At 42.6% G+C, this 11964-nt stretch overlaps 1 pseudogene; it reads left to right on the forward strand.

The window, feature by feature from the left end:
* The first annotated feature begins 3612 nt into the window (after positions 1-3612).
* Positions 3613-5757, forward strand: LOC110290270 (annotated as a pseudogene).
* Positions 5758-11964: the final 6207 nt, after the last annotated feature.

An 11964-nucleotide genomic window follows, 5' to 3' on the forward strand; every position in this document is an offset into this window, starting at 1 on the left:
CTTTCCTCAGGAATGCCAAAGCTTAGAATTCTTCTCATACCTAGCCAAACATTCAACACATTCCACTCTAAGCTTAAACAGATAGGGACTAGCTAAGAAGTTTCAGATGTAAGCTTAAGGTCTCCTAAAGTTTTAACAGGTCCTCAAACCTGACGGTCATCAGAAAATCTTACTTGGTAGTCAGTTGAGACCATTTTTCTGTTACTAGGTTATTAGAAAAACGGTCTGTGGCTTAATTTGAGATATGTTTTATTTCTTATGAGAATGAGATTGGTGGGGGGATGGGGAGGGATAGAAATGGTTAGCTCTTATTTGAAAGTAAGAGTTGAGGGAAAGGGTTGGTTTCTGGAGTCAATCTGAAAAATATGGGCTGCACAAGAAAAATGCCTGGATGCCAGCAAGTGAAAAAAATCAAAGCAGGACACAGCCTGGATACCCCACAAAAGCAGGCTATTCTCCAAATGGGCTCCTCACACAACTGCCACCATTCAACTCAAGAATAAATGGGCACCAGTGTTCAGAGCAGTAGAACAGTGCATCAATAAGGCAAGACAAGCCTGTTCCTTCAGTGAAAGATAATACCAGAGATTAGATTAATTTGTTTTTTATGTGAATTAAACAAACATTCTAATTTCTTCAATCTTTCTTTTAGAGAGAGAGAGAGTGTGTGTGTGTGTATCTGCATGACATATATCGAGGTCAGAGGGCAACTTCAGGGGTGAGCTTTACCTACCTACCTTGTTTGAAAATGAGTCTCTTTGATGTTTGTTGCTTCGTTCACCAGCAGCCTGCGAGCTTCCAGGGATTCTGCTGTCTCAGCCTCACATCTTGCCATAGTAGCATTCAGAAGACATGGGTTCTAGGGATGCTCACTCAGCTCTTCATGGTGGAACAGCAAGTACATTACCCACTGAGCCACAAACAGTCCAGATTTTTTTTTTGATCATGAGGTCTCTTTGGTTTTTAAGACCCTAAATATTAGAAAGCATCATGTCTGAAGAAAAACCTATACTTCCAAGAATACCATCTCAAAGTACCTGGAGTAATAAAAGGAACATCCAGGCATTTGGACAGTTGCATTCCACCTTAACCTCCAGGACCACAATTAACTTGGACTTCAGGCCTTCTTCACCTTTGGAGCAGAGGCCATTCAGTCATTTCACCACTGGCCATCCTGTTGGGCATCATGGAACAGATGATTAATGCTGAAACCGCCTTGATGAATCCATATCTTTCTCCCAGCATTGGATGATCGGGACAGTGGTGCCTGCCCAGACTGTTTAAGGCCCTTGTTCCATTACTACCCGCAACTACTTCCTCTTTCCTTGATTCCTCATTCAGATCAATTTGTACTTCTCTGGCCATTAGAAAATGTTTAGCCCTTTCTTGGGGAGTAGCTTGTGTGGTGTTTCTAAGGTTTTCAGAGGTACTAGGTACACAAGCTTCCAAAACTCTACACTGCTCTATGAACAGGTTGTTGATATTTAATTATGTAACTTTTCTCTACACCCTACTAGTCCTCCAAATGGAAGACCTTATGGGAACATGCTGGTTTCTTGGCCACTGCATGTCCTGCACAGCACCCGGGAGATATTTCTAGCCCACTTCCCTCTTGCTTAGTGTCTACCTAGTCACTGCAAGCAAAAGTATTAATACTAACATGTTCAACAGATTGACAGACTTATTAAAATAGTTACAGTGATGGTGTTGGTGTGCCCATGATCTCCCTATGACAAGTTAAATAAACCTGACTCTACATTCATTATTCTGGTATGGGAGTAGAATGGAAACCAGTGACTACTTCATGATCTTGTTATAACAAGAGAGATGGGACCAGCAGGCATGTGGGGCCCTAGCTCTACTCTGCAGCACACAGGACTCTACAGTGTCCTCACGTAAAAGAAGCACATGGCTCTGGTCTATAGAATCTGCAGCAAAGTCCTCAGCCACACTGTCTCTGAAGGTCCCTGTTGCTGCCTCCTGATGCAATTAACAACTGATCCCAAGAAAACTGCAGGGTTAACAGAATTGATTAAAGATAAAGAACAGAAGAAAAACCTGCAACAGAGCAGGTCTCCAATTTATCCCTGAAATCTGGGTCAAGAAAAAGGAGAATCTTATTGTTCATATTCTAAACCTCTATGGTTCTACTAGAAGTCGTATATCTCTTGGGCAGTTGTCTACAATTCAGTAGAACCACGGGAGAAATTTCTAGTTAAAACTATGGAAGAGGAAGACCTTTCCCCTTCCAAGAAAAAGCATGGAATTCATTTTGTGTTAGCTCGCTACTCCCGGACATGGAGTCTGCCCTGGAGTGAGTCTCCATTCGAGCAAACTTATTTCCCTTTATCAGAACCTATCAATTGCAAATAGCTTTGTGGTTAGGTGAAGGACCCTGTGCTTCTTTCACCCTCCCTAGGACCCCATCTGACTTGAGCATGTACAGGTCTTGTTTGGTAATGTTGTCTTACTCTTTTTGTTTGCTTGTTTGAATTTTGGTTTTGTAGATTGTTTTTTATTTCTTTTCTTTTAAAGAGAGAGAATCTGGAATTGAATGCATAGGAAGGTGGGGAGGATCTGGGAGGAGTTGAGGAGAGAGGATATCAAAATATATTTTAAAATATTAATAAAATTATAAAAAGAAAGAAAACAGAGCAAATAGATCTCTATGTTCCTAAGAATGACAATCTCGTGTTTGCATTGTATAAGAGCTTGGGAAACGGAGTTGAAGCCTGACTCTGTTAACTGCCATTGTTTCCCCCTGGCTGACCGTGGTAGGTATACTTTATAGAGTGTTTCCACATTCCTGCCCCATTGTTTACTTCAAGTGATAAGGTAAATCTAGGACTCAAGGCTGTACATAGCTGCGGCCACTGGGTTTCTCCCTAGGAGCTGTAAAGTGCCAGTCAAGAGCACTTTGGAGAATGTGCTTTGAGATGAGTGAGAAGGAAGGGAGGGGTAAAGAGCAGTGCTGTGGGCAGCAATGCTGTATGTCACCATTGGCTCTGCACTGAGCCAGTGACTGGTCATGGGCCAAGCTGGTGTGGCATCAATGCAATCAGTTCACATTGGTGCATGGAGGCCTGTTCTGTTTTATTTAGTTATTGTTGTTTTACCAAGCCTAAGAGCTCCTGTGTTTATTAAAATTTATTTTGTACTATTAACTCCTTCATTATCCTTATTTTTGTACTATTAACTCCTTAATTATCCTTAACTCCTTCATTTAGAACACAGGAAGATGCACCATCTATATAGTTCAGATATGTTAAAACATTTTAATATGAGTTGGTAGGAATGATAATTCAATCATTTATTAAGCATGCTATGTTCCAGGTCAAAAAAATCAAACAACAAACAAACAAACAACAACAACAACAAAAAAAAACATGGCTCAGTTTCCATGAAGCTGGTATTCAGTTATGAGGAGATAAATGATGGGGATATTTTTTTCCCATTAATGGGAACTTACACTGTGATCATGTTAAGTACTATAGTAAGTAGTTAACTTACTCCTCTTGAGTCAGCCTCCTGAGGCCTAGGCTTGCCTTGGGAGTTGGATGTGTTCTGGGCCCACCAACCTGATCTGTACTATTTCTTACCTTTTCTGTCAAGATGCCTGAGGAAGGGTACCATGGAGAGGAAGAGGTGGAGACCTTTGCCTTTCAGGCAGAAGTTGCCCAGCTCATGTCTCTCACCATCAATACTCTATTCAAACAAGAAGATTTTCCTCCAGGACTTGATCTCTAATGCTTCTGATGACCTGGACAAGATTCAGTATGATAGCCTGATGGACCCTACCAAGTTGAACAGCAGTAAAGAGCTGAAAATTGATAGCATCCCCAACCCTCAGGAGGCCACACTGACTTTGGTGGACACAGGCATTGGCATGACCAAGACTGACCTCATTAATACCTTGGGAACCTTTCCTAAGTCTGGCACAAAGGCATTCATGGAGGCTCTCCAGGCTGGTGCAGACATCTCCATGACTGAGTAGCTTGGTGTAGGATTCTACTCAGCCTATCTAGTGGCAGAGAAAGTTGTTGTGATCACAAAGCACAACAATGATGAGAAGTATGTCTGGGAGTCTTCTGTTGCTGAATACTTCACCATTCATGCAGACCATGGTGAAGCCATTGGATAGGGTACCAGAGTGATCCTTCACCTCAAAGAAGACCAGACAGAGTACTTAGAGGAGAGGAGGGTCAAGGAAGTGGTGAAGAAACACTCGCAGATCATAGGCTGTCCCATCACCCTGTACTTGGAGAAGGAACAAGAGAAGGAGATCAGTGATGATGAGGCAAAGGAAAAGAAAGGAGAGAAAAATGAGGAAGATGAGGATGAGAAGAAACTGAAGATTAAAGATGTAGGATCTGATGAGGAAGATGACAGCAGCAAAGATAAGAAAAAGAAAACAAAGATCAAGAAGTATATTGGCCAAGAAGAGCTGAATTAGATGAAGCCTATCTGGACCAGAAATCCAGATGACATCACTCAAGAGGAATATGGTAAATTCTATAAGAGCCTAACCAATGATTGGGAAGACCACTTGGCAGTCAAGCAGTTCTCTGAAAAAGGTCAGGTGGAATTCATGGCATTGCTCTCCATTCCCTGGTGATCTCCCTTTGACCTTTTTGAGAACAACATAGAAGAATATCAACATCAAATTGTATGTCCGCGTGTGTTCATCATGGATAGCTGTGAAGAGCTGATACCTGAGTTCCTCAGTTTTATCCATGGTGTGGTTGACTGCAAGGACCTGCCTCTGAACATCTCCCGAGAACTACTCCAGCAGATCAAGATCCTGAAAGTCATCTGCAAGAACATTGTGAAGAAGTACCTTGAGCTCTTCTCTGAGTTGGCTGAAGAAGAAGAAAACTACAGGAAGTTTTATGAAATGTTCTCCAAGAATTTGAAGCTTGGAATCCATTCGGATTCCACTAACCATTGCCGGCTCTCTGAGCTCCTTCGTGATCACACCTCTCAGTCTGGAGAAGAGATGACTTCTCTGTCAGAGTATGGTTATCACATGAAGGAGACACAGAAGTCCATCTACTATATCTGGAGAAAGCAAAGAGCAAGTGGCCAACTCTGCCTTTGTGGAGTGTGTGTGGAAACGGGGCTTCGAGGTGGTGTATATGACTGAGCCTAGTGATGAGTACTGTGTGCAGCACAGAAGGGCCTGGTCTTGGTGACTAAGGAGGGCCTGGAGCTACCAGAGGATGAGGAAGAGGAGAAGAAAATAGAGAAGAGCAAGGCAAAGTTTGAGAATCTCTGCAAGCTCATAAAGGAGATCTTGGACAAGAAGGTAGAAAAAGTGACAATCTCCAATAGGCTTGTGTCTTCCTCCTGTTGCATTGTGAGAAGCAACTGTGGCTGGACAGCCAACATGAAACACTTCGTGAAGGCTCAGGCACTGTGAGACAACTCTACAGTGGGCTACATGACGGCCAAAAAACACTTAGAGATCAACCCTGACCACCCCATTGTGGAGACCCTGAGGCAGAAGGCTGAGGCAAACAAAAGCAACAAAGCTGTCAAGGACCTGGTGGAGCTGCTGTTTGAAACCGATCTGCTCTCCTCTGGTTTTTCACTTGAGGATCCCCAAACCCATTCCAACCACATCTGCCACGTGATTAACTAGGCCTGGGTATTGATGAAGATGAGGTCACTGCAGAAGAGCTCAGTGCTGCTGTTGCTGATAAGATTCCCCCACTGGAGGGTGATGGGGATGTCTCTCACATGGAAGAAATGGATTAAAGGCTCCTGGGAAGCCCATGCCCTCTGTATCGTATCCGTGTGTCTCCCCCAGCAGCCTGGACTGGCCCTGACCCACCTGGCTCTGCTCATGTCTACAAGAATCTCTTCTATCCTGTCCTGTGCCTTAAGGCAGGAAGATCCCCCTCCCACAGAATAGCAGGTTATTTGTTTAATTTTGTTCTGAAATTAAAAGTATACAAAATAAAGAAGATGCGGTTTTTGTTTTTTTTTAAGTACTTAACTTTCTGTAGTTACAGTAATGAAACACTGGCAGAAAAAACTAACAAGGCAGGGGACACTGGGTAGCTCTTGTTGACTGCACTGGCCTAGTAAAGCTGCTCTTAAGTAGGTGACAGGGAAGATGGACAAGCAACTGACAGGGGCTGGATTAATCAGACTGAAGAATAGCAGACAAGGGAGACAATACGGGGTTAGGTCTGAGAAACAAGCAAATGCCATACCATGCAGGATCTAGACAAATCACGGTGCAAAAGTTTTGTATAACTTGGCATACAAAAGGAAGAAGGCACAGTGAAGGAGGCTACTCAGATGGCCAATCTGGAAATAATATTTCTGGTTCCAAAGAGGGCATGGAAGTTGAAATTCAGTAAACACTGTAGGGAAAACAAGTTACAGTAACAAATTGTGGAATGGGGACCGTGTGACCCATTAAAGATCGTATTTTGATCCTACTCCCTAGATAATAAGAAATATCATTGACTTACTAAGGCTAGGGAAGACAGTGACATAAGACCAAGCACGCTGGCATGCAACTCTAGATCAGCTATTCAGGAGGCTGAGGCAGGACAGTCATTTAAGGTCACAAGTTTGTGATCCTTGGGAAGCACAGAGAGACCCAATCTCAAAACAAAAATAACAAGAGATTACAGGGTTTGTGCTGGTTATTGCAGCCAAAGAGAATTGAAAGTTACACTCTGGCCAGGCAAGGCATAGTATGACATGCCTGTCATCCCAACACCTGGGAAGCAGAAGCAGAATTAACAAAATTCAAGGCCAGCCTGGACTTCATATTGAGACCTTATGTGTATAAATAAATAAATAAATAAATAAATAAATAAATAAATAAATAAATAAAGTTTTGTTTGTTGCAGAGGTTTTGTTTTGACATTGCAAGTTTGCAGTGACTAGAGAATTCCAGCTGGAGGAGGCGAACAAGCCATTAAATGAGTCTGGATTTAAATAATGAGATCGGTATCAGAAATACAGAGCTGAAGGCATTGGCAAGAGCCCACTTTCAAAACCATGATTGAATCACTTAGAGACTGTAAGGTCATAACGAAAAGGATGTCTGGGGGGGGAAGCCTGGAGGGCACCAATGTCTAGACCTAAGGAAGACCCTGAATCAGGAGAAAAACAAGGCATTCTTGAAAAGCAGGAGACTAAGACAAAAAGCATCTTGAACCAAGGCTTGCCTTGACTATATTTTGAGACTGTTTACAACAAGCAAAAATCGGTGGCAAGCCAAACTGCATCTGTCTGTGAACAGAAACATAAGCTTGATTAGAAGATGATTGAGTGATGAAAGAGAAACTGGCAAATATATTCAAAATGCCTACCCCAGAGTCCTGTGGCCCAAGGAACAAGGTGCAAGGGAGATGTAGCTATAAAAGAGTTTGGAGTCCAGGCCATTTTATTTTTGTTTGCTTGTTTCAGATGCCAGCCCTTAAACTGGAAGAGGTGGAATAGATCTCTCCAAATAAAAGAATATAATGGAAACAAGTGGGAAAGATGTCCCTTTGTCTACACAAAGCCTCAGGGGAAGGGAAGCAGAGCTTGGGGAAGAGACATGACCAGTATAAAGCAAAACTTTTCACAGGTGGATTGATGGAGGCACCGATGCTGACAGTTGATGACCGCTCAACAACAAAGGACGATGCAACACTGTATCAAACCCACAGTCACAGTGTATCAAATCCACAGTAACCCTTCTTTAAGCAGAAGCTGTGAGCTGTTGATGCCTAGGGGTGTGGGTAAAAAGTCCCGGTAGAGAAGGAAGAGTGAATATGAGGGTCATGCTAGCAGAATGGTTCTCTGTGAGGCGGTTGGAGCTGACATTCAACTCTGAACCCGAGAGTTAGCAGTGACCTTCATCATGGGAGCTTGTAGCAGCTTTGGAGTTCTTAGAAGGGCAAAGGAAATAATCCATTTTGCTGCTATCCATATCAGTAAAATTTAAGTTTTCCTATTAAGTCTATCACTGTGGAGTAAACTGGTGGAACAATAGCAGTTTTAAAACAGAAAATCAAGAATTGTTCTGCTTTAAATACATGTGAAAATCACACCAAACAATGCTGATTTTTAACAGGAACACTCTTTGTTGTCTGAAGACACATTTCAAGGTTTGCACATTTTGATGTTTTTTCTTACATAGGGCAACTGTCAATTTGAATTACTCCATCCTGCTTTGCATAATAATTTACATATTTATCCACTAAGAATACCATGATAAAGGACAGTATCCCACGAGAGACAGACGGAAACGCTCTATTCTCCAGTCACACTTGCATTCTTGAATAGCCAGCCCTCTTTTCCAGAAGCAAAACTGAAGCATTGGGAAAGACAATGCCCAGGTCACTGGCTTGCTGTTAATTTTCTCTTAGTGTGAAATGCCATTATGCAAAACTGCTCTGAGCCATTTTCATCTGGATCATCCCAGTTGGAGCTGTTTCTGTTCTTTAATGATGAAGAATACTCCTTCCCTAAGCAAGATGAACACAAGCTCTCACCCTGTCCCCCCAATGGAAAAAAATACTGAGCCACTTTTGCTGAGAAAAAAAAATCTGCTTTCTGGCATTTATTTCTTGAGTGTTAGTTAACTAATATCTTGAATTTCTCTATAATTGAGGAATGCCCCCCAACCAAGTAAAAGCAAGATTCCTCCAACAGCTCTCCCACACATCATCTGATATACTTGTAAGATACCTCAATTTCTCAGTTTGTCCCAGCACATCACAACCAAAGAGGCCACCTGGAATCCTGAAAACATGGCCACACAGAGACAAGAAATCACTGGCATCCACAGCTGAGCCTTGAGAATAAGAGTTGGAGACACTCGGGATTCCCGTGGTAGTAATGAAACTCCCGATGCTACTGCTTGTGCTGAGAGATGGCTGTCTCGCTGTGGCTCCACTGAGAATTGCCTCCATTGGCATGGCTCAATATCCCCTTTCTTCTCTATAGTGATATTTTAGCCTACTTCCAACATTTAGCATCCCTATGGTCAGTTAGTTATCCCTTTATAGGCCAGGCAGCATTCGAGTGGTTTTGGAACTCTGTTTCATAGAGATGGAAAAGCCCAGGAAGGAGTCACTTCTGGGAAGCATCGCTTCAGAATAACTTGGACCCATCCCATCTGAGCTTGGGTGTTCCCACGGCACATCTCTATCCCTCTTTAGCTTGTAGTATTAGAATTCTGCCATGTATTTTCTCTTCACAACATGTTCTGCTTTGGAGAAATGAAAAAGTTGGAAGGAAAACAAAATCGCAGAAAATTTCCACACCAGCAGACATGTAGGGGCTTTTCTATGAATTCGCTCATGCTGGATTAAAAAAAAAAAATCCAAGTGTCCATAACTCAATTTTGTGGATGCAAAGAATGGAAGTGCGGGTTGTACAGTTTTATGGTACGGTCCTTTCTGTTACAATTATTGACTGATATGAACTGGCATTCCTCCTCCACAACAAGGCAAACAATGTCTCTGAGTATCTTCAAAGATGCCGGAGCAGTGCGGCTCCTTCCTTGCTTCTTCATGGTCACTTTGGGGTATTTTGTCCAGCTTTGGCTTCAGTATAGCGCTAAAGGCACAAATGGGAATATGTGTTTTCCTCCACAAAACATAAAACTGAGCTAAATGAGAGTGCATTTACAATGTCTCCCCACTCACCTTGTGAGTCGCAAAGAGAATGATAAATGGCACTTCAAGTCTCCAAACAGTCCTAACATAAATCAGAGAAGAAAACCAGGAAGCAAGGTCGTTTTTTTTCCTTCTGTGATGGAGTAGGCTCACAGGACCCATGCTGTCTTCTGTGTAGGGGAATATCTGCTTCCATTCCACTTTTTACAGAACCTCCTAATGACAAGGCAGAGAACCCAGGGAGAGGGAAAGATCTCAGAACACCTGGGACTCCGACACCCAAAGAACCTTGTTACCATTTAGATTTTGCTGCTATTTCATTTTTGCTTTTGTCAGGAATTATTTCCCTGTTGTCTCGTATTATTATTTTCAGTTAGCATACAAAATAATGAGCTTGTTATGAAGTTGTCTTATATGTACACCATTATTTTTCTTTTGTAACCAAAGCAGACGTTAGCTTGCTAGAAGTGACTCACTAGAGATGAGACAGTACAGCATGAATTTGTCCAGTTCTCCCCCTCCACTCCTTCCAGGGACAGCTTAGCTGATTGTTTTGCAAACCATCTTTGAACATGATTCTCAGCCAACATTCTGGCTTTTCTATGGAAAAAGGAATTCATTTCAATCCTTTGTGTGTTCACAGTCAGCCAAGCTCCTCGAGGCCTCCTTTGGGTAAGGGTGAGTCGTCGGAACAGAGGCATTTCATTTGACTTGGCTAGCAACATCGTCTAAAGCAAGCTGGACCTTTCTGCCTGATGGTGCCATAAGGAAATAAATGTTGCCTTTCTCTGTTGTAGCACTCACACAGTCGGGTTTGTGTTGTGAAGCAGAGAAAAATCATCCCGCGGCTGTAATTAGACTGACTCATTGACACAAACGCTGTAGCATAAATAATGAGGAAATACAAAGCACCCTCTTTCTTCTCGGCTTCAAGCTTTCTAGTCCTCCTCGCACTAGGCTACAGAGGCCAATGGAAAGAGCCCCAATTTCCCCAAGGCCTCTGGATCGTTCCCTCACCTGCAGAAAATGTGGGTATCAAAGCCCAGATCTACGAGACAAGCGCAAAAAACAAACAAGAGCCGTACTCTAAGGTTGCAAACTATGTGGCATCGAATGCAAGCTGTCATATGGACGGGATATGTTTAGGAAGTGTGTCAAAGCTCTGAAGCAAGGGAAAGACCACATGAAAAATGAAGTCAGGCACAGTTATACGCTGGTCGCCTCGATGGCAATGATGGTTGCCATGATGGTAGCCACAACAAAACAACACAGTGGCTCTGAACTTAGGCATACGTGAGTAAAGTTAGAGGGCTGCTCTACTCTTGGGAGAGATGACCGTCTCCCTCATCACACAAAGAAACTAGTAGCCCTTACCTAACCATTATCCGGAGACTGAAGAGACAAGGGACATGAGCATTACAAGTGTGTGGGGGCTGAGAGGCACTCTAGGGAGAGGACTCCCTCACTCTCTTGATCACCTTTTTCTCCTACCTAGTGTCTTGTCTCCCCTTCCTCCCAGAGTTATACATCACCCATCTGCGGAGGGAGTGCAGCCCCTGTTGAGTACATTGACAGAGCTAGTTGAACTAATGAGAGCTTAAGAGGGGGAACAATATGAATTTGATATCAGCCACCTAACTCGTATAACTCATTCACATTTATCCTGTAATCAGAAATAGAAATATAGAAATATATAAATAGAAAATGCAGAGTAGTCACTGGAACTGTCTTAGAAGACTGGCTATATTTAAAATTCTAACTCCCTTGTGGTCTTGGATTCTTAAATTCTCTGCACTATAGTTTTCTTTGTAATATGGAAATAGTGATCCATTTTTAAAAATTCATGATGCACTTTTGGTAAAATGTTAGGTTAGTGCTGGTGTATGTCCCACCTTATTATTTAGATATGCTGTGATAGAATAGCTGATACAATAAATACTAAAAATTAAAAATTTGTCATTTCCTACTGCTTTCTATAAGAAATGTGCAAATTTCAATTTTTCAGTGAAATGTACTGGTATTGGTTAGCATTACATTCCCTGTGGGGTGGGGGTGAGGGAAAAACACCTAAGAGAACAACTTGAAGAAGGAAAGGTGCTTTGCCTCACCGTTTCAGAGGATTCGGGGAAGAAGGTATAACAGGAAACAGAACAAAGAGTAATGGCTTGTTACTACCTCTTTTCTCCTTTGTCCAGCCCCAGCCCCACGGGAGGTACCACCCAAAATAAGGATGGGTCCCAACCGGTAAAAAGGACACATGCTCCACTATGTTCATAGCAGCCCTATTTATAATAGCCAGAAGCTGGAAAGAACCCAGATGTCCCTCAACAGA

Source organism: Mus caroli, chromosome 2 (genome assembly GCF_900094665.2).
Source record: "Mus caroli chromosome 2, CAROLI_EIJ_v1.1, whole genome shotgun sequence".
In the NCBI taxonomy this organism is placed as follows: Eukaryota; Metazoa; Chordata; class Mammalia; order Rodentia; family Muridae; genus Mus; species Mus caroli.